At 47.1% G+C, this 18,297-nt stretch overlaps 1 long non-coding RNA gene across 1 annotated transcript in view; it reads left to right on the top strand.

Moving 5' to 3' along the window:
- Positions 1–18,021, top strand: part of LOC131506932 (uncharacterized) — a 32,272-nt gene extending 14,251 nt beyond the window's left edge. The window contains exons 3-6 of the long non-coding RNA XR_009259232.1: positions 8,333–8,480; positions 10,232–10,338; positions 16,775–16,932; positions 17,759–18,021. This is a non-coding gene — a long non-coding RNA (uncharacterized LOC131506932). The remainder of the gene's footprint in view (positions 1–8,332; positions 8,481–10,231; positions 10,339–16,774; positions 16,933–17,758) is intronic.
- The last annotated feature ends 276 nt before the right edge of the window (positions 18,022–18,297 follow it).

The following is an 18,297-nucleotide window of genomic DNA, read 5'->3' on the forward strand; positions in this document are numbered from 1 at the left end:
ATCCTGCTAAAAACAGCTTCAAAGTGACTCCTGTCTAGACTGTGCCAGGATCGATTATCAGATCCTTGACCTGATCCAAACCACAGGGGGCGTAGTCATTTGCTTTAATGCAATTAAAGCAAAATATAATAATGTATCCAGGCCAGGGACCAGAACAAGTCTCCCTGGAAGGTGGGAGGAGAAAGCAGCTCTGGATAATTTCTTCTCAACTCCAAAGTTGCAAGTGTGGACTTTTCCTGCCTTCGTCTCCAAGGCAACCTTGGGCTTTGGACTCTCCCTTGTCCTGCTGAGTGCCACCAGGTGAGGGCAGCCTGGGGGGGAGTGGGGTTTGGAGGAAGCAGGCGTGGGGTGGTATGTGGAGAGGATACTGCAGAGCAGAGTCTAGGAGGAGTGAAGCAGGAGAAGGAAGGGAAAATGAGAAAAAAGATCACAGGAGAGGAGGAAAGAAATGCAGCCAGCTCAGTAATTCCCAGATTCTTTGACAAACCCCCAGTCCCAGGGAGAACAGGGTGAGCCTCGTAGGTCTTCTCAGAGGACAGCAGCAGATGCAGTGATCTCAATTTCCAGAGGAAGTCACCAGGAAAATGGATTTTCAGTTCTCAGCCACAAGAAGCAGGAAGATCAATCCCCAGGCCTTGGCCTTGTGGTCAGACACGGCCTTGCTGGCCTCACAGCTCTGTCCAACATCCCAGGTTCTGGAGAGGGGCGGGATGACGGCTCACACCTTCGCCCCTGCCTGTTCAGACATCTTTGGGGAATTCTTCAGCCCTTACCACATACACGCGGTCTGGGGGGACCTCCACACTCTGCCCGTAGGGCTGGCGTGACAAAGTGCCGCATGCTGGGTGGCTTCAACAGCAGAAGTTTATTCTCTCACAGTTCTGGGGGCTGGGAAACCCAAAATCAGGGTGTTTGTTGTGCAGGAAAGGTGTATTCCAGGCCTCTCTTGTAGGCCTTCTCCCTGTCTGTTCACGTCGCGTTCCCTCCATGCGTGTCTCTGTCCAAATTACCCCTTGTAATAAGGCCACCAGTCCTGGATGGGAGCCCACCCTCATGCTCTCATTTTAACTCCCTTACTCCTGTGAGGACACTGTCTCCAAATGCAGTCACATTCTGAGATACTGGGGGTTAGGATTTCAACGTAGGAATTTGGGGGGTGGGGCACACAGTTCGACCCACAGCACAGTCCATGGGGAGCTCCCCCTGCAGTTCTGGCAGGAGGAAGAGGAGGACGAGGCTCTGGTGAAGGCCAGCTCGCCCTAGCTCCACGACCTTGGGAAACCTATCCATCTTCCCCGAGCCACCTCCCTGTGCTCATCTGTGCAGTGGAAGCCGTAATGCCGCCCCCACTGGGTGGAAACCTACATGAGCTCCAAGTGCCTTTCTGCTCATGTTTATGTGAATTCCGTAGCTACGAAGCATCCTTGGAAAGCTTGTGTGCTCTCCCTTGCCACAGTGAGGTTCCCTGAGAACTGAGAACCGCTTGGCACCCAAGAAAGTATAGCCCTTACACCTTTTCTGACTCCTTCCCCCTCCTCCTGCCGCTGCTCCTGCTTCCTGTTTGATCGATTCCCAAGGCTGTCTTTCTTTTATTGTTATTGGCTACCACTTATTAAAGACTTAACTGTATAGACATGAGCCAAGTGCTTTACAATTTTATCTCATTTTTTTTAAAGTTTATTTATTTATTTTGAGAGAGAGTGTGTGTGTGTTCATGAGCAAGGGGCGGGCAGAGAGAGTAGGAGAGAGAGAGAATCCCAAGCAGGACCCGTGCTGTCAGCACAGAGCCCGACTCGGAACTCAGTCTCACAAACCGTGAGATCATAACCTGAGCCAAAACCATGAGCATTGGATGCTTAACCCACTGAGCCACACAGGCCCCCTAATCTTTATGTCATTTTATCCTCACAATAACCCAATGGGATAGGAACTATGAGTAGCTCCATTTTGCAGATGAATAAACTGAGGTTCTGAGAGTTTGGGTAAGGCCCAGATGACAGACCTAGGACGTTAGTGAGGAAAATCTCAGAAAGGCAGATCTCAGCTCCGCAGAAGGAAGGCCTCTAGAGTCTAAGGAGAAAGGGATTTGAGTAGCTGCAGAGTCAGTGGGTCTCCTGGGCCGCACGCAGAACCCCCTCTTGAATACCTTGAGGCCTCAGCCGAGGAGAGACCTGAGGGAGAGCTAGAGGCTCTTGCAAACCCTCCGAGGCCAACATGCCTGATGCCCTGCCAGCAACTGCCCAGTATATAGCGGCTCAACACACGCATAATAAATGAGTGATTGTATCCCTCAACTGCAACCATAAAAACAGCCAGTTTTGTTACAAAGTGACCATCTGCCAGGCTTGGGCTAGGCTTTTGACCCACAGTTTCTTATTTCATTTTGTTCCTCCCACTCCCTACGGATAGGTGTGATTACTATCTCAGTTTTACAGCGAAGAAAGCTGAGACCCAGCGAGGTTTGGTAACTGGCCCAAGTCTGCCTGAATCCAGGGTCGGAAGCGCTACATGAGGGGACTCAAACCCTGCCCACAGAAGGGGGAATGTTCATCTAACTGTTCCAACAGCCGTGGGTCCCCAGAAGCCTTCAGCACATAGTGGGTCCTTAATAAATGCTTAATGAATTAATGAACTGATCCATTCATCAAACCTAGCTCACTGAGACATAGCAACCCAACAAACAAAATCTCTGGGCCCACAAGATTCCCCAAGCCTAACACTTGGCACATAGTAGGTGCTCAGGAAGTATTTGTGGGATGAATGGCCGTGTGACCCCTAATGTGAGCAACTCTGCACATAAATTTCAGCTCCAGGCACTTTGAAGTTCCCCCAGGGGACAGCTGCTTTTCTTGTTATAGAGCCCCCCCCCAGCCCCACCCCCGCCCCTACCCCCCCTGGCCCCCTGGGCCCATCCAGGCCAGGGACCTGGGGCCGCCAGAGTCAAGAGATAAGGATGATGGATGGCCAGTCTCCTGGCTCCACAGAAGCCTGGGGTTTCCTGGGAGCGGGAGACAGTCTAGGGATTCTAAAGCCCCGCGGAATTTGAGTGGAGAGAGCTCCAGGAGGGGGTGGGGGCGGCGTCCGAAGTGTCCCTATCTTTGCGGAGACGCTGGACCCGACAGGAGGTTTCGGCACCCCCTGACTGCCTTGATCTCCTTCCATGTCGACAAGGCTTCCTTTCAGCATGTATTGGACACCAGGGCTCATCGTTAGGGCTTCCAGTGGGAGGCTGCAGGGTGGTGTCCCCCGGTAGCCCATCCTGCCCCCTCCCCTGGGACACCAGGCCTGCGATCTGGAGGCAGGACATGCTTGCTTCCCGCTTTGTAATCTGGGCATTAATTGAGTCCTTGGCAAAACAAAACAAAACAAAAAATCACTTAACGTTTTGTATCCCTAAAACTTACACAATGCTGTATGTCAAATATATTCAATAAATTTAAAAGAAAAAGAAATCACCTCTGGACCTATGTTCCCTCGTTTGTAAAATAATCCTCGGGGGAGGTGTTCCCTGCCAGCAATGCTGAGACAGGATCCTAAGTAACTACGAGGGAACCAGCTGGGGCTCAGGACGCTGGATTCCACCTCGATGAGGCGGCCACCAGCTTGTCCTTGGATCCAGACAGTACCATTCACTGGTTTGTGTAATTTTAAATCCCTGATCCCCGAACCGAGAGGCTTTATAGCTTCAGGTAGATTCTGAAGGCTGAGCATATTAGATTTTGAAGGAATCTGAGAAACTGAAACTTGTAAATATTTTTTGTCTTTTCCTTCTCTTTGAACTTAAGTTTATTTTAACTTTAAATATATATAATTATATATGTATATATGTAATATAATTATATATATTATATATTATGTATACATATATATGTATTTATATATATGTATAATATTATTTATATTTATTATATGTATTATTTATATTTATTATATGTGTGTATATATATATATTTAACACAATACTTGAGTATATCTTCCTTGTTAAAAAAAAATACAGATAAAGTACCCAGACAGGGTACCCTCAATCCTGGATACCCTCAATCCAGGGTACCCTCACTTCTCTTTCCAGAAGCCATCATTTGGGGATGCACCCCCCAAAGCACCCTTAGCACCTTTTCATATATATCTGCTCACCCACAGAAGATGGGCAGAGTTGTCTATACTATAGAGGGTGGGGGTTTGTATACAAGGAATCAGCTCACCCTGGTCTTGATACTTTGCTTCCACCACTCAGCCCTATGGCCTGGAGACCCATCTGTGCTAGGACATACGGATCCATCTCATGTCCCCTAACTGGGATACAGCTCATGACTGGGTGGACCCGCCCTCCAGGTGAGCTCCAGCAAGAAGAGACTTGGTCTGTTTTGTTCACGGATGCTTCCCGTGTCTAAAACAGGGCCTGGCAGTAGTTAATAACTATTCCATGAATGAGTGAAGAGATGAACCAATGAACAATCCAGGGCGTGTAACCCATCCCATACCGGGGGATGTGTCATTGCTTCCAACTTTTCACCAACGCAAACTGCTGCAGTGAGGATCTTCGGACATGGTCCCTGTGTTCACTTTGGAGGAGCAGTCACTTTAGGGGCTTCCAAAGCCCCAAAGACCTTCATACAGTATGACTCCATGCATGAAAACAGGGAGCCCAGAAAGGGCAAACAAGTCACCCCAAGGTCATCTGGCACACTAGGGACTGATCTGAATTTTCTTCCTTCATTGACTCTCTTTGGACCTACACTTTCTCTGTCACCAACCCTTGCTTGTGTGCCTCAGGAGGGTGACTTTAAGGGCCAAGGTCTGATTCATGTGGCATGGAGAAGGAAGACCCTCCAGAATCAGAATATTTTTGTCATGGGGCTTTTGTCCGATTATTGAGCTTTTGAAGGATCTGGGGAAATCATGTTTCCTCCCTGAGACTCTGTTTTATTAATATATAAGAGTGATCGAAGATTCTTGTTTAACTCTTTTTTTTTTTTAGTGTTTATTTTTGAGAGAGAGACAGACAGACAGAACGTGAGCAGGGGAGGGGCAGAGAGAGAGGGAGACACAGAATCCAAAGCAGGCTCCAGGCTCTGAACTGTCAGCACAGAGCCTGACGCAGGGCTCGAACTGAAGGACCATGAAATCATGACCTGAGCCAAAATCAGACGCCTAACCAACTGAGCCACCCAGGCGCCCCAATTCTTGGTGAAGTCTTGAAGTGAGGACAACAAGAAAGAGTTTGCAAAACAGAGAAGAGACATAGGAATCTGAGAATTGGTTTATAATATAGAATTTTTTAAAACAAATTTTAGGTTAAAAGACATAGAATGTTTCCACTTTTATAAAAAAAAGAAAAAATTGCACATATATATTCAATACATGTACTCTCTATATAATGTACATTGAGAGAGAATAAGTTTGTATTACTGCAGAAAAGGTGACAGCAGTTACCCAGCAAATGTTAATTGTCAGTGCTTTCCTGGGAGTTCAGTATTGCAGAGGAAGAAAGGGGAACCTAGTAATTATTTTCTTACTACACTCCGTTTTGATTTTGTAAAAACTTAACAAACATATATTTATATATTAAATATGTAATCTCAAAAACATCAAAAGTGAAAAGATAAATATTACTATAGGGAAAAAAATCAAAGCAAAGGTCATGAATAATTCACTTGCAAAGAAAAAGGACAAATAGCTAAATAACAACAACAGAAGGCTAACTCTTAGAGTGATCAAATTGGTACAGATTAAAACAACAATGGAATTCCTTTTGGGGTCTATCAAATTGTAAGAAGTGATATGAAATAAAGACCAAAAGGTCTGCAGTTCTTGCCCTAGAGAGAGGGTAATCGTGATGGGGATTATTAGCAGGAAACGGAGGGGGTCGGGGGGTGGCCGTACCCCTGATGGTGATGACAAGTCCGTCCTGTCCTGCTCCCTGGTGCTCTGAGAGAGCCATCTCCAGGACAAGCAGAGGTGACAGGGCAGAATCCCTGCTTCCTTTGGCTTCTACCTCCTCCCCATCATAGAGACTCAGCGTGGCGTCCACTGGCCCACTGCTGCCCACCAGGGACACTCTACTTTCATCAGACCTAAATCCCCCTTCTTCTGATAAAGAGTCCTGGATCCTGTGACAAAACCAGGAAAGATTGGGAAGGTGCTGGGTGCAGGCAGACCATTTCTTCCTTACTCCCAAAGGAATTGCTAGGTTCAGAAGGGAGTGCCCATTGTGGGGTCAAAGGTCATCTCTGTTCCGCCCCTGCCTCTAAGCAGCCCTGCAGGAAGGCTTTATTTGGGTGGGCTTTTGTGGGACTTAAATGCCATTCTAGGAAAAGCCATTAGCAATCAGCTGGTGCAATAGCCCAGTTTTATATAAGGGGAAATGGAACACAAGAGGGCTTAAGAGAAATTTAAACCACCCAACTGATGAGATCGAGCTATGCATACGACCAAGGCCTCTTGACTCCAGGTCCAGTCCCCTTTCTGCTCAGATTCACCCATTGCCATATCTTTTTTTTTTGTATACTGGATCTGTTCTTTAATCTCTGCACATCAAAATCTATGATCTCCCTGGCTATGGCTACAACTCCCGCTTGTTCAGTTTCAGAAGATATACATTCACGATGTAGAGAATATACGTGAGAGGAAAAAAATATTCTGATACAGCTCTCCTAGCATTAATAATAAACTGTAAATATCAACCCTAAGGAATGAAATTAAATCATTTTAAAGAGTAAAAAATTTTAAATAAAACAAAGGCCCCTGATGATATCACAATACACAAATGCAAAGCATGAGGAGTCGTCAGTGTGTTTGGCACAATGCTCTCATCTTTGCTTTACTCAGCACGTCCCCCTGACGGAGAGATCTGCTCGCAGAGAGAAGGAAGGGGGGTAGAAGAAACTCCATGCCCTAACTCAACCGCTATCACAGAATTCATGTGAAGTAGTTACTTACCTGCCTAAAAATGAGTATTGGTGTTAAGCAGATTCTCTTTTTAAGTTCTCAGGTAAAGACTTGGGCGCCTGGGTGGCTCAGTCCGTTAAGCGTCCAACTTTGGCTCAGGTCATGATCTCATGGTTCGGGGATTCAAGCCCCACATCAGGTTCTGTGCTGACAGCTCAGAGCCTGGAGCCTGCTTCGGATTCTGTGTCTCCCTTTCTGTTCCTCCTCACTCTCACTCTCTCTCTCTCTCAAAAATAAATACATGTTAAAAAAAAATTAAATGCTCAAGGAAAGTCTATGAAATGGTGGTTAAAGGTAGAACTAGGCAAACTTTTTTGGTAAATAGCTAGATAGTAAATATCTTGGGCTTTGTAAGACATACAGTCAGTTTGCAATGACTCTGCCCTTGTAACTTCGAAAGCAGCCACAGACAATGTGTAAACAAATGAGCGTGACTGTGTTCTGATAAAACTTTATTTATAAAAACAGGAAGTGAGTGGGGAGGGTGAGATCTGGCCCAACGGGCTGCAGTTTGCCAAGCCCTGGTTAAGAGTGTGGGCTTGGGAGTTGGACTTGAACTGGAATCCTAATTCTGCTGCTTCTTCATTTGTGAGACCTTGCTCAAATGGCATAATTATTTGAGCCTCATGTGTAGAATGAGGATAATAATTGTGCCTGGTCATAGAATAGCTACTCAGTGGAACACCACTTCTCTCAGGCATGTTGTAGGAGCTCAGTAAGCAGGACCTAGATAGGTAGGACACCACCCGCTCTGCTGGAAGAGGCCTGGGTTCCCATTCTAATTTGACTGCCCCAGCCATTTATCCTTCGTCAGAACCGTCACTTAACATGTCCAAAATACTGTTTCCTCCCCCTGTGAAATGGGAAAGAAACCCCTTTATCACCTGGACTTTTATGTATATTTTCTTACTTAACTCTCAAAACAGCCCTTGTAATTGTTACTGTCCCCATTTTATAGAAAAGGAAGACTGAGTCACAGAGAGGTGAAGGGCCATTCAGGTAGTAAGTTGTAGATATTTCTTTCCACTCAGCCATCTTGCCCCCTCAGAAAACGAGAAGAAGACTTCATAAAGCGTTCCAGTCCACACAGCTGTGAACTCCTGTGTCACTCAGCTGGTACCTCAATCTCCTCCCTACATCCCTGCCCAGCCTCTGCCTCCACACCACCAGAAGGGGGGAGTTCAGTAGTGCCCTGAACAATGCATTTCCTCCTTGGTCAGCACTGACTGTGGTGAGGTCATGGGTTGAATGAATCTTCACTCCTGTCGCTTCTATCAAGAGTCCATGGGCTCTCCCTGAGGACCCCCCAAACCGTTATCACCCTTTTTCTCCTGGACGCTCAATCAAGATGTGATGACAACTTTTACATCCCCTTACTTCCCAGACCTGTTCTTGCAGTCCAGGGGACATGGCATGGAGGCCCCTGGCCTTCCTGATGCCCCACCCGGGGCCTGCTCTGGTATGTCTATACCCTCGGAAGACTGTGGCGCCCAGAACAGCGTTCCTGCCCAGCGGGCTGAGATGTCACGAAGGTGAGTCAGCTCATTCCCGTGATAACATCTGCACAGCCAGCCTGGGAGGCAGGTGTTTCTTACACCAGAGGGGTGGGTTTGGGACACAGAGGAGCCTCTTCGGTCCTTGCTGAGCCTTCCCCTGGGGCGGAGAGTAGGGTTGGGGAGAAGGAAGACCCCCCTTTCCAAGAACAACTTTTAAGAAAGGGGTGTATCAGTGTGACTCTTACAGAAACTGAGTCTTCGGGAACCTGCACGAACAGCTGAGGCAGGAAGGACTGGCTCTGGAGGGGGCAAGGCCATAGTGGAGACAGGCTGTGTGATTTCTGAGGCTGTGAGGTTGAGGGGGGCCTCATGACGCCAGGGTGATGGTTCAGAAGACACCCGTCCTACTGGCTGCTGGACGAGGCCACTGAGCTGGAGCCAGAATACCTGGATTCTATTCCCAACCCCTTTGAAAAATTCCTATGACGTTACACTGAGCACATCTTCTCTCTGGGCCTTGGTTTCCCCTGTGCAGATGACTGCATGGGGCTCCCTCAGCCTCTCCAGGAGACAGTGTGGCATAATGGGGGGAGGTGAGAGCTCTCAGCATGAGTCCGCATCTGCCTCTCCTAGCTGCTTGACTGTAGGCAAGTCACTTCACCCTGAACCTTGGTTTCGTCATCTATAAAACGGGATAATGGCAAAGGGCCCCATGTGCCTGGTCCTACTCAGTGATCAATAAATGGTGTTCGCTGTGGAGTTTATCTGGGGCCCATCCCCCTCCGTATTCTGAGATTCTACCGGTAGGTGTGGGGGAAATGGGGCACATGAAAATGCTGAATGACCCCCGGGCCCAATGTTGAGGGACACTGGGGCTTTGGCCACCCCTACACATGTCCTGAACATTCCTTCTTTCAGGCCTTTGCCTCCCCTGCTTCCTCCCCATTCCAGAACACCCCTTCCGCTCCCATTCTGCTCTGCCCTCCCTCCAGGGCTCTGCTCAAGGGCCATCTCCCTGCAGAAACCTTCCACGGCCTCTTCCTCCTCTGACACCATACAGCTTCTCTTCGTAAAACCCATGCTTGGCAGCCTTATATTTTTGCATTACCTGATGGGTAAGGTGGAGCTGCAGCAGTGGCAGGGGAGGGGGGTGGGGGGTGAGGTCCGACTCTCCCTGAGGCACAGTACCCTAGCACCCATGACACATTTAGGGGCCACAAAAATGTTCTCACGCTTCCTTTTAAAAATCAAGATTAGAAAACAAAACAAAAATTATAATAATGAACATATTAACAGTTAATCCAACCTGAATAATATTCATCTTTATACCAACACGGAGGTATTTTTAAAATACTTTTTGGTGGTGCTTCCTCCATGAAAGGCACAGGAGGCAGAGGTACCCAGAGCGGCCCCGGCTGCCGGGCTGTGCAGGCCTCGCTGGGCACCCAGGTCCGGCACAGGTCTCTGCCCGGAAGCGTTGGACTGTGAGTTCAGGGGGCAGGGGTGAGGTCAGTGCTGCCCACCACCATATCCCTGGTACCTAGCACATGGTAGGTGCTTGATACAATATGTACAGTGGAGGGATGGCAGTGAGAAGGTGTGTGTGTGTGTGTGTGTGTGTGTGTGTGTGTGTGTGCACGTGCCTGTAACACTCAAGTAAGGGTCTTTCCTGCATACCTCTGCACAATGTGCCTTAGCAGAATCAAACCCAGGTGCTTAGAATCACAGACTCATAGGAAGTGGGAATTTAAAGGGATAATTGATCCATTCCACAAATATTTCTTAAGCACCCATGATGTACAGGCGCTGTGCACAGGACCTTGGAGGACACTACCAGGGGGCCTTACAGAGGCTACTCAGAGCGACTTCCGGGGCTCTAAGAACATCTGAATGTGTAAGTAAAATTTGGAATCCTCACATGTAAAATGTCCTTCCTAGACAGATCTTCTGACATCAGACTGCCAAAAGGCCAGTGTCTCCAAAATAGGAAGAACCACTGTTCAAGCCCAGATCCAAAAGGCTTTTCACAGTTGGAGGTATCAAGGGCCAAGACAAGGAAATGACTGGTTCAAGGTCACACAACTAGTCAAGGACAGAGGTGGGCTGCTCCCAACCTTGACATCTCCAGGAGAAGACCCTTTCAGCTATTGGCAAGGGGTGGCTGGAGAAGGGGAGCAATGGAGCTGATTCTATGGGTCTCTGAATTCAAGGACCTCCTCTACTGAAGCTCCAAGCCCCCAGCATACACTCATGCACACACACACACACACACACACACACACACACTCCCAGCTGTCTTTCACAACATCCCCCAGGTTCACCCATCGGAGGCCTGGTGTTGGGTCTGCCTCAAGTCAAATGCAGATAACCTCTCCCAGGGATGTATAAACATCCAGTGGGTGTCCAGGGCAGAAGAATGTGGAAATGGGTTCTTTTCCCTCTGAGCACTGGACATCTTCTGCCAGACTGTGTCGAAGTTACCGTGACCTCTCAGATCTTGGCCTGAGGTTCTTTGATTCCCCATGTCTTGTGGCCCCAGATGTTTTCTCACTGTAAGATGCCATTCTCAGCCTCAACAAAGAAGGTTTCCCAAGGCTGGGATCCCACACTCTCTGCACATGCCTTTATCGGAGCCCCACACTTCCCATGGCTTGCAGCCCATAAGCTAGGGGCTGCCAGCTGTGGGCTCGCCCTTCCTTCTAAAGGGTGTTAATGGTGGTACCTACGGGAGATTTTATGTGGAGACAACTGGTTTGAATTTAGGGGGAGGACACAGGGGAGCTAATTAGAAAGCCTAGTTGTGGTAAATAGATATTTGTTTTATCCCACTTTTTAGAGAACTAAATCTTAGAAAAACACAACCGACCTTGAAATTAAGCAACACCTTTTTTCCCTCAGCTAAAATTTGTTACCAGGTTTTCAAAAAAAGCAACTCTCCAAAAATTTGATCAAAAGAATCAAGCAGAAATGGGCTGAAGCTCTGTCCAAACCGAGGGACCAGAAAGTGTGGTGGGCGACCCTCCCGGCAACTCCAGGGGCTGTGGGTTTAGTCTCAGCTCCTGGGAGAAGGAGGGGAGGCAGGTACAGGGATGTTGGGGAGAGTTTTGTAGAACCATGCCTGCGCTCTGCCCAGCATTCCTAACAAAGCATTGCAAGCTGTTGCCAACGTTCGGAAAGAGAAAAAAAATGAGCCCACCCCATTTTTATTTAAGTCTTCTGGTTGCTATTTGCCAATTCTACTTCATCTAGGAGAAGGACAGAGATGATTTCTGGATGTGTTTGAAGTGGCCTGGAATCCATTTTTTAGAAATAGAGACTATGTCATTGAATTACATGATACCCCTTGTATGGCCAGCATGCATGTGCACACACACACACACACACACACACACACACACACACACACACACATACACACACACTCAGCGCTGCTCAAATGACACCCTCCTCACACAGCCTTCTCCTTGGCCCTCCACCCAGACTCTCCTTCTGTTTCCTCAGGACTTGCAGAGAACTTGGCAGGCCCCTCTCTTCCAGAACTTCCTATGTTCAGCCTCACACTAGAATTACTCTTGCAAACGAAAATCTCTTCCAGTTGTCAAGAGAGAATTCAAAGGTTCCCTCACACTAACAACCAAGAATAACAGAATCGAGTTTCTTTGAGTCAGAGACACCAATAGAACCTCCTCCCAGGACAGTTGTGAGAACGAAGGGCCTGTAGATTGGCCCCGCACATAGTGGGCACTATAAAATCCATAATGGCGGGAAAGGAAATGCTTGAGGCTGTCACTCCAGCCAATGCATCTTCCCCAGAATAAATCTGAGACTGTAACATATTGGAATATGTACAGTACGTAACATATTGTATCTGGGTGACCAATGACATGCCTTTTGCCGACCAACCAAGCAACTCCATAGAAAATGGGACCATAGAAAATGGGAATTAAAAGGATCATTTATTCATTTTTAAATTCAACTCATAGTTAGTAGTTATGTTTTTAATCTTATGGTTGGGTCCCAAATCCTAAACCTGTATAGTCATTGACTCATGAATACTTCTTTTTTTTTTTTCCAATATATGAATTTATTGTCAAATTGGTTTCCATACAACACCCAATGCTCATCCCAAAAGGTGCCCTCCTCAATACCCATCACCCACCCTCCCCTCCCTCCCACCCCCCATCAACCCTCAGTTTGTTCTCAGTTTTCAAGAGTCTCTTATGATTTGGCTCTCTCCCACTCTAACCTCTTTTTTTTTTTTTCCTTCCCCTCCTCCATGGTCTTCTGTTAAGTTTCTCAGGATCCACATAGGAGTGAAAACATATGGTATCTATCTTTCTCTGTATGGCTTATTTCACTTAATATCACACTCTCCAGTTCCATCCACGTGGCTACAAAGGGCCATATTTCATTCTTTCTCATTGCCACGTAGTATTCCATTGTGTATATAAACTACAATTTCTTTTTTTTTTTTTTTTTTTTAATTTTTTTTTTTTCAACGTTTTTTATTTATTTTTGGGACAGAGAGAGACAGAGCGTGAACGGGGGAGGGGCAGAGAGAGAGGGAGACATAGAATCGGAAACAGGCTCCAGGCTCCGAGCCATCAGCCCAGAGCCCGACGCGGGGCTCAAACTCGCGGACCGCGAGATCGTGACCTGGCTGAAGTCGGACGCTTAACCGACTGCGCCACCCAGGCGCCCCATAAACTACAATTTCTTTATCCATTCATCAGTTGATGGACATTTAGGCTCTTTCCATAATTTGGCTATTGTTGAGAGTGCTGCTATAAACATTGGGGTACAAGTGCCCCTATGCATCAGTACTCCTGTACCCCTTGGGTAAATTCCTAGCAGTGCTATTGCTGGGTCATAGGGTAGGTCTATTTTTAATTTTCTGAGGAACCTCCACACTGCTTTCCAGAGTTACTCATGAATACTTCTGGCGATGGGCCTCCACCACTGACATGGTGTGGAGTCAGAAAGTGCGTTCTGGTGTTAGGCTGAAATCTGCATTCCTAAAACATTCATCCACTGGTGACCCACTTCGTTCCTTCAGGAATTGTCAAATTTTCTGCTCCTCTTCCCTGGTGGGTCTTTAAGTCAAGTGAAAACAGCTCTCTCCTGGCCATCTCCACCCTAGCCTCCACCCTGAGGGCTAAAGTGAAACTTCTGGAAAAGACAAGAAAATTCCCCTGTGTTGTTATAGTTCATATGAACTCTCAGGATGTGTGTGCATCTTATATTTTTATCTGCCAGAAACAGCCCAAGCTATCCCCAAATCCTGAGTCCACGAGCTTCAGTGGCATGTCTGGGCTCCAGTGACACATCCCCCAATGGATGTGGGAAGCCAGAGTCATCAAGTTTGTGTCACCTCCCTATCGACTTGTTCCCTCAAGGCCATGTCCAGATGAGAAAAATCCCCATTTCAGACAAGGGAGAAGGAAAGAATCTAAATGGCATCAGGAGAACTGGGTCCCCACACAAACTGTCACCTCTCTTGGACTCAACTTCCCCATTTGTGTAATGGACCGAGTGATCCCTGAAGGCCTTTCTGGAAGTAAAGTTCGGTCAAAGGAAAGGGATGTGCTACCTCCGAGAAGAGGTGCCTGGTGCTGCTGTCCTGGGCTTCCCATGGCAGCTACATTCTCCATCTGCCAAGTTCTCCTATGCCAGGGAACTGCACCTGCTGCCTGGCAGGTATTCCCCTGCCCTTCACAAGGCTGACTTCTCTCATCCATCAGGCCTCTTTTTAAACGTCACCTTCCCTGAAGGCTTTTCCCGGTCACCTCCAAACAAGCTGGTCTCCCCTCCACCCTCTTCCTCTCCTCCCAGCACCGGTCACCGGCCACCATCACAAATTACTATTCCATTGTGTTTGTCTGTAACGTCAGTCTCTTGGTAACGTCAGCTCCATGAGAACAGAAACCCTGTCTGTTGTGTTTACTGCTGCATCCCTAGTACCCAGCACAGGGCCTGGCATGCAGTAGGGATATCAGTGCATGCTGAATACACAAACAAGTGGGCAAATCAATAAATGGGCCTGGCTGGTGGTGCCATGTGGACTATTCCCCTCCCATGAACTCTTCCTGCCCCCCTTCCCTCTTTCTCTGCCTCTCTTCCTTCTTCCTTCCTGCTGTTCCTGCCCTTCTTTTGCCCGCATCTTTTTTTTTTAAGTTTATTTATTTATTTTGAAAGAGAGTGAGCAAGCTGGAGAGGGGCAGAGAGAGGGAGAGAGAGAGAGAATCCCAAGCAGGCTCCACATTGCCAGCGCAGAGCCCTACGTGGGGCTTGAACCCACAAACCATGAGATCATGACCTAAGCCAAAGTCAGGTCCTTAACCGAAAGAGCCAGCCAGGTGCCCCTAATACACACTTTTTAAAATGAAATGTGGGGGCGCCTGGGTGGCTCAGTCGGTTAAGCGTCCGACTTCGGCTCAGGTCATGATCTCGCAGTCCGTGAGTTCGAGCCCCGTGTCAGGCTCTGTGCTGACAGCTCAGAGCCTGGAGCCTGTTTCAGATCCTGTGTCTCCCTCTCTCTGACCCTCCCCCGTTCATGCTCTGTCTCTCTCTGTCTCAAAAATAAATAAATATTAAAAAAATTAAAAAATAATAATAAAATGAAATGTGTATTTTTGTGTGTGTGTGTGTGTGTGTTTATTGCGATAAAATATAGATAACATAACGTTTACCATTTCTAAGTGTAGGACTCAGTGACATTAAGTACGTTTACAGTGTTGTGCAACCATCACCACCATCCATCTGCACAACTTTTCCGTCACTCCAACAGAAACTCTGCCCATTGATCACAATCTCCCCATGTCCCCCTCCTCCAGCCCCTGACAACCACATCCCACTTTTGGTCTCTATGAGTTCGCCTATTCTAGATACCTCATTCTAGTGGCATCATACAACGTTTATCCATTTGTGTCTGGTTTATTTCACTTAGAAAGTGTTTTCAAGGGTGACCCCAATTGTAGCAGGTGTCAGAATTTCGTCCCTTCTTACCACTCATTCCACTCATACCACATGCTGTGTAACCATTCACCTGTTGATGGACACTTGCATTGTTTCCACACTTTGGCCATTGCATAATACTGCTATGAACATTGGTGTACAAGGATCTGTTTCGGTCCCTGTTTGTAATTATTTTGGGTATATACCTAGGAGTGGAATTGCTGGTAACATCGTAATTCTACATTTAACTTTCTAGAATTGCCAGTTTCCCACAGGGCCTGCACCATTTTACATCTTCACCGGCAGGTGCACAGAAGTTACAATCTATCCATCTCCTCACCAACATTTGTTATTTTGGGGGTTGTTTTGCTGTGTTCTTTAATAAGAGTCAAGTGGAATCTCATTGTGGTTTTGATTTGTGTTTCCCTGATGACTAATGATGTCGAGCATCTTTGCACGTGCTTGTTGGCCATTTGTACATCATTTTTGGAGAAGTGCCTGAATAGGTCTTTTGCCCATTTCTTAATTGAGTTGTGTGTGTGTGTGTGTGTGTGTGTGTTCTTAATTTGTAGGAGTCCTTTATAAATTCTAGATATTAATTCCTTATCAGATACATGATTTACAAATATTTTCTCCCATCCTATGGGTTTTCTTTCCATCTCTTCATCGTGTACTTTGATGCACAAAAGGTTTTAATTTTGATTAAGTCCAATTTTCATTTTGGTGTATGACCTGTACTTTTGGTGTAGTGTTTAAGAAATCATTGCCATATCCAAGGTCATAGAGATGACCTTATATTTTTTTCTTATATTTTCTTCTAAGAGTTTTGTAGTTTTAGCTGTTAAGTGTAAATGTTTGATCCATTTCGAGTTAACTTTTGTACATGGTGTAAAGTCAGGTCCAACTTCATTCTTTTGCATGTGGTTTTCTGGGTTTCCCAACACCATTTGTTGAAGAGACTGTCCTTTGCCCATTGGATGGTCTTGGTACCCTTGTCAAAAATCAGTCAGCCATATACATGAGGATTTATTTCTGGGATCTAAATTCTTTTCCCTTGGTTTATATGTCTGTCTTTATGCCAGTACCACAACTGTTTTGATCACTATGGTTTTGTAGTATGTTCAAAATCAGGAACTGTGAGACCTCCAACTTCGTCCTTCTTTTTCAAGATTGCTTTTGGCTATTTGGGGTCCTTTGCAATTAGTTATGAATTTTAGGCTGGGGTTTTCTATTTCTACAAAAAATCCTATTGGGATTTTGTTAGAGATCGCACTGCATCTGTGTGTGTGTGTGTGTGTGTGTGTGTGTGTGTGCATTTTTAAGTTATGTGATCGTTACTGTTTCTTTGCTTTATCTCTTTTTACCCTGTTTTCTAGATCCAACCATGTCGCTGGGTGAACATTTAGTCTGTCATAACTAACTTCTGCCGAACTCTGTGATTACCCATCCTCTGCCCACGGAGGGACTCAGGCTCCTTCCCATTCTGCACGACCACAACGAAGCTGCATCACACCCTCGGGCAGGCCCCCTGTGGGTGAGAATCCCTGTGACGTGTCCCCAGTGCCGTTATCTGTACAGTAATTGTGATCTGCCAATAGTTAGGGACCCTTCGGTAGGTGCCAGGTGCTGTGTGAGCACTTTATATGGATTCTCTCATTCTGTGATTACAATAACAACTCCATGAAACATGTACTAATATTGTCATTTTACACGTGGGAGAACTACGGCTCAGAGAATCACAGTGAGGACATATTAGATGGAGCCAGATTTTGAAAGCAGGGCAGCCTGGCTGTGGCACCTGTAAGCCCCACCATTACATTGCAGGGCCTGTCCCCACCAGGGGACATTGGGGCCCAACTTACAACTCATTTAGCTCCCCCATGTGCTGACTGCATGCCAAGTGCCCAGTGAACACCTGGGCTTGGGGGACTCAGAACCCAAAGAGAGAAAGGGACCACTGAACATCACCATCAACAGCTGGGGGGGAACAGAGGCCTGGAACTCGGTGACTTGACCCCTGCTCATTAGGATACTCCACACCAGGGGTCAGGAAAAGGGTCACAGCGTGCACATCTCCCACAGCGAAAGGCCCTTCTGGCAGCCCATAAATCCGGCTGGACCCCGCTTATCCTGTTTACTGGATTAGTGGACTGGGCGTCTCTGTATAAATCATCCAGGGTGATTTACTGGGAGGCCCTGGAAGGTCCAGGCCCCTGGGGAGGGGCAGATAAGTGCTGCCTGAGCCCACTGGCCTATCTCCCAGTCCCGGTGAGGGCTGATGACAGGGACCCACTGCTCTACCGCCCCCACTAGGGTGAGTCCCTCCGCATCCATGTGTCAATCTGCGCCTTTTCTTGCAGGCTCCTGGCAGAGTTGAAAGGTTCCAAAGGCAAAGGCACTGGTACTTTTGGGAACGGTCTCCGTCAGAGAGTGTAAAGAAGGATGAAGTACAACAGGCAATTTGTGAAAGAACAAAGAAGCGAAACCGTGAGGGAACGGAGGTTGCCATCTTTTTTACATAAAATGAATAGCTAACTTTCCTGGACTGTTTACCCTGTGCCAGACACCCATTCACCTTCTCTTACATCATTTTACTCCACAATAAATGTACGAGTCCATTTTACAGATGAGGCCACTGACGCACAGAGAAGTTAACTGACCTGGCCAGGGCCAAGGTCACACAACGTGAGTCCCAGTAAGGAAGATATGATTCAAGGCAGGCAGTCTGCCGCCAGAGCTGCGAACCTCACTTCACCATTGCCCCCTCCGTTCATTCAGCGGAGACACGGATGTGGGTTAGGGTTTGACCAAGCAGTAAGTGGAGCAGAATTCAAGAGATGGGCTTTGCAGGTGGCAAGGCCAGGATTTAGGTCTCGGTTCTGCCACTTACTAGCTTATG

Source organism: Neofelis nebulosa, chromosome 1, assembly GCF_028018385.1.
Source record: "Neofelis nebulosa isolate mNeoNeb1 chromosome 1, mNeoNeb1.pri, whole genome shotgun sequence".
Classification (NCBI taxonomy): domain Eukaryota; kingdom Metazoa; phylum Chordata; class Mammalia; order Carnivora; family Felidae; genus Neofelis; species Neofelis nebulosa.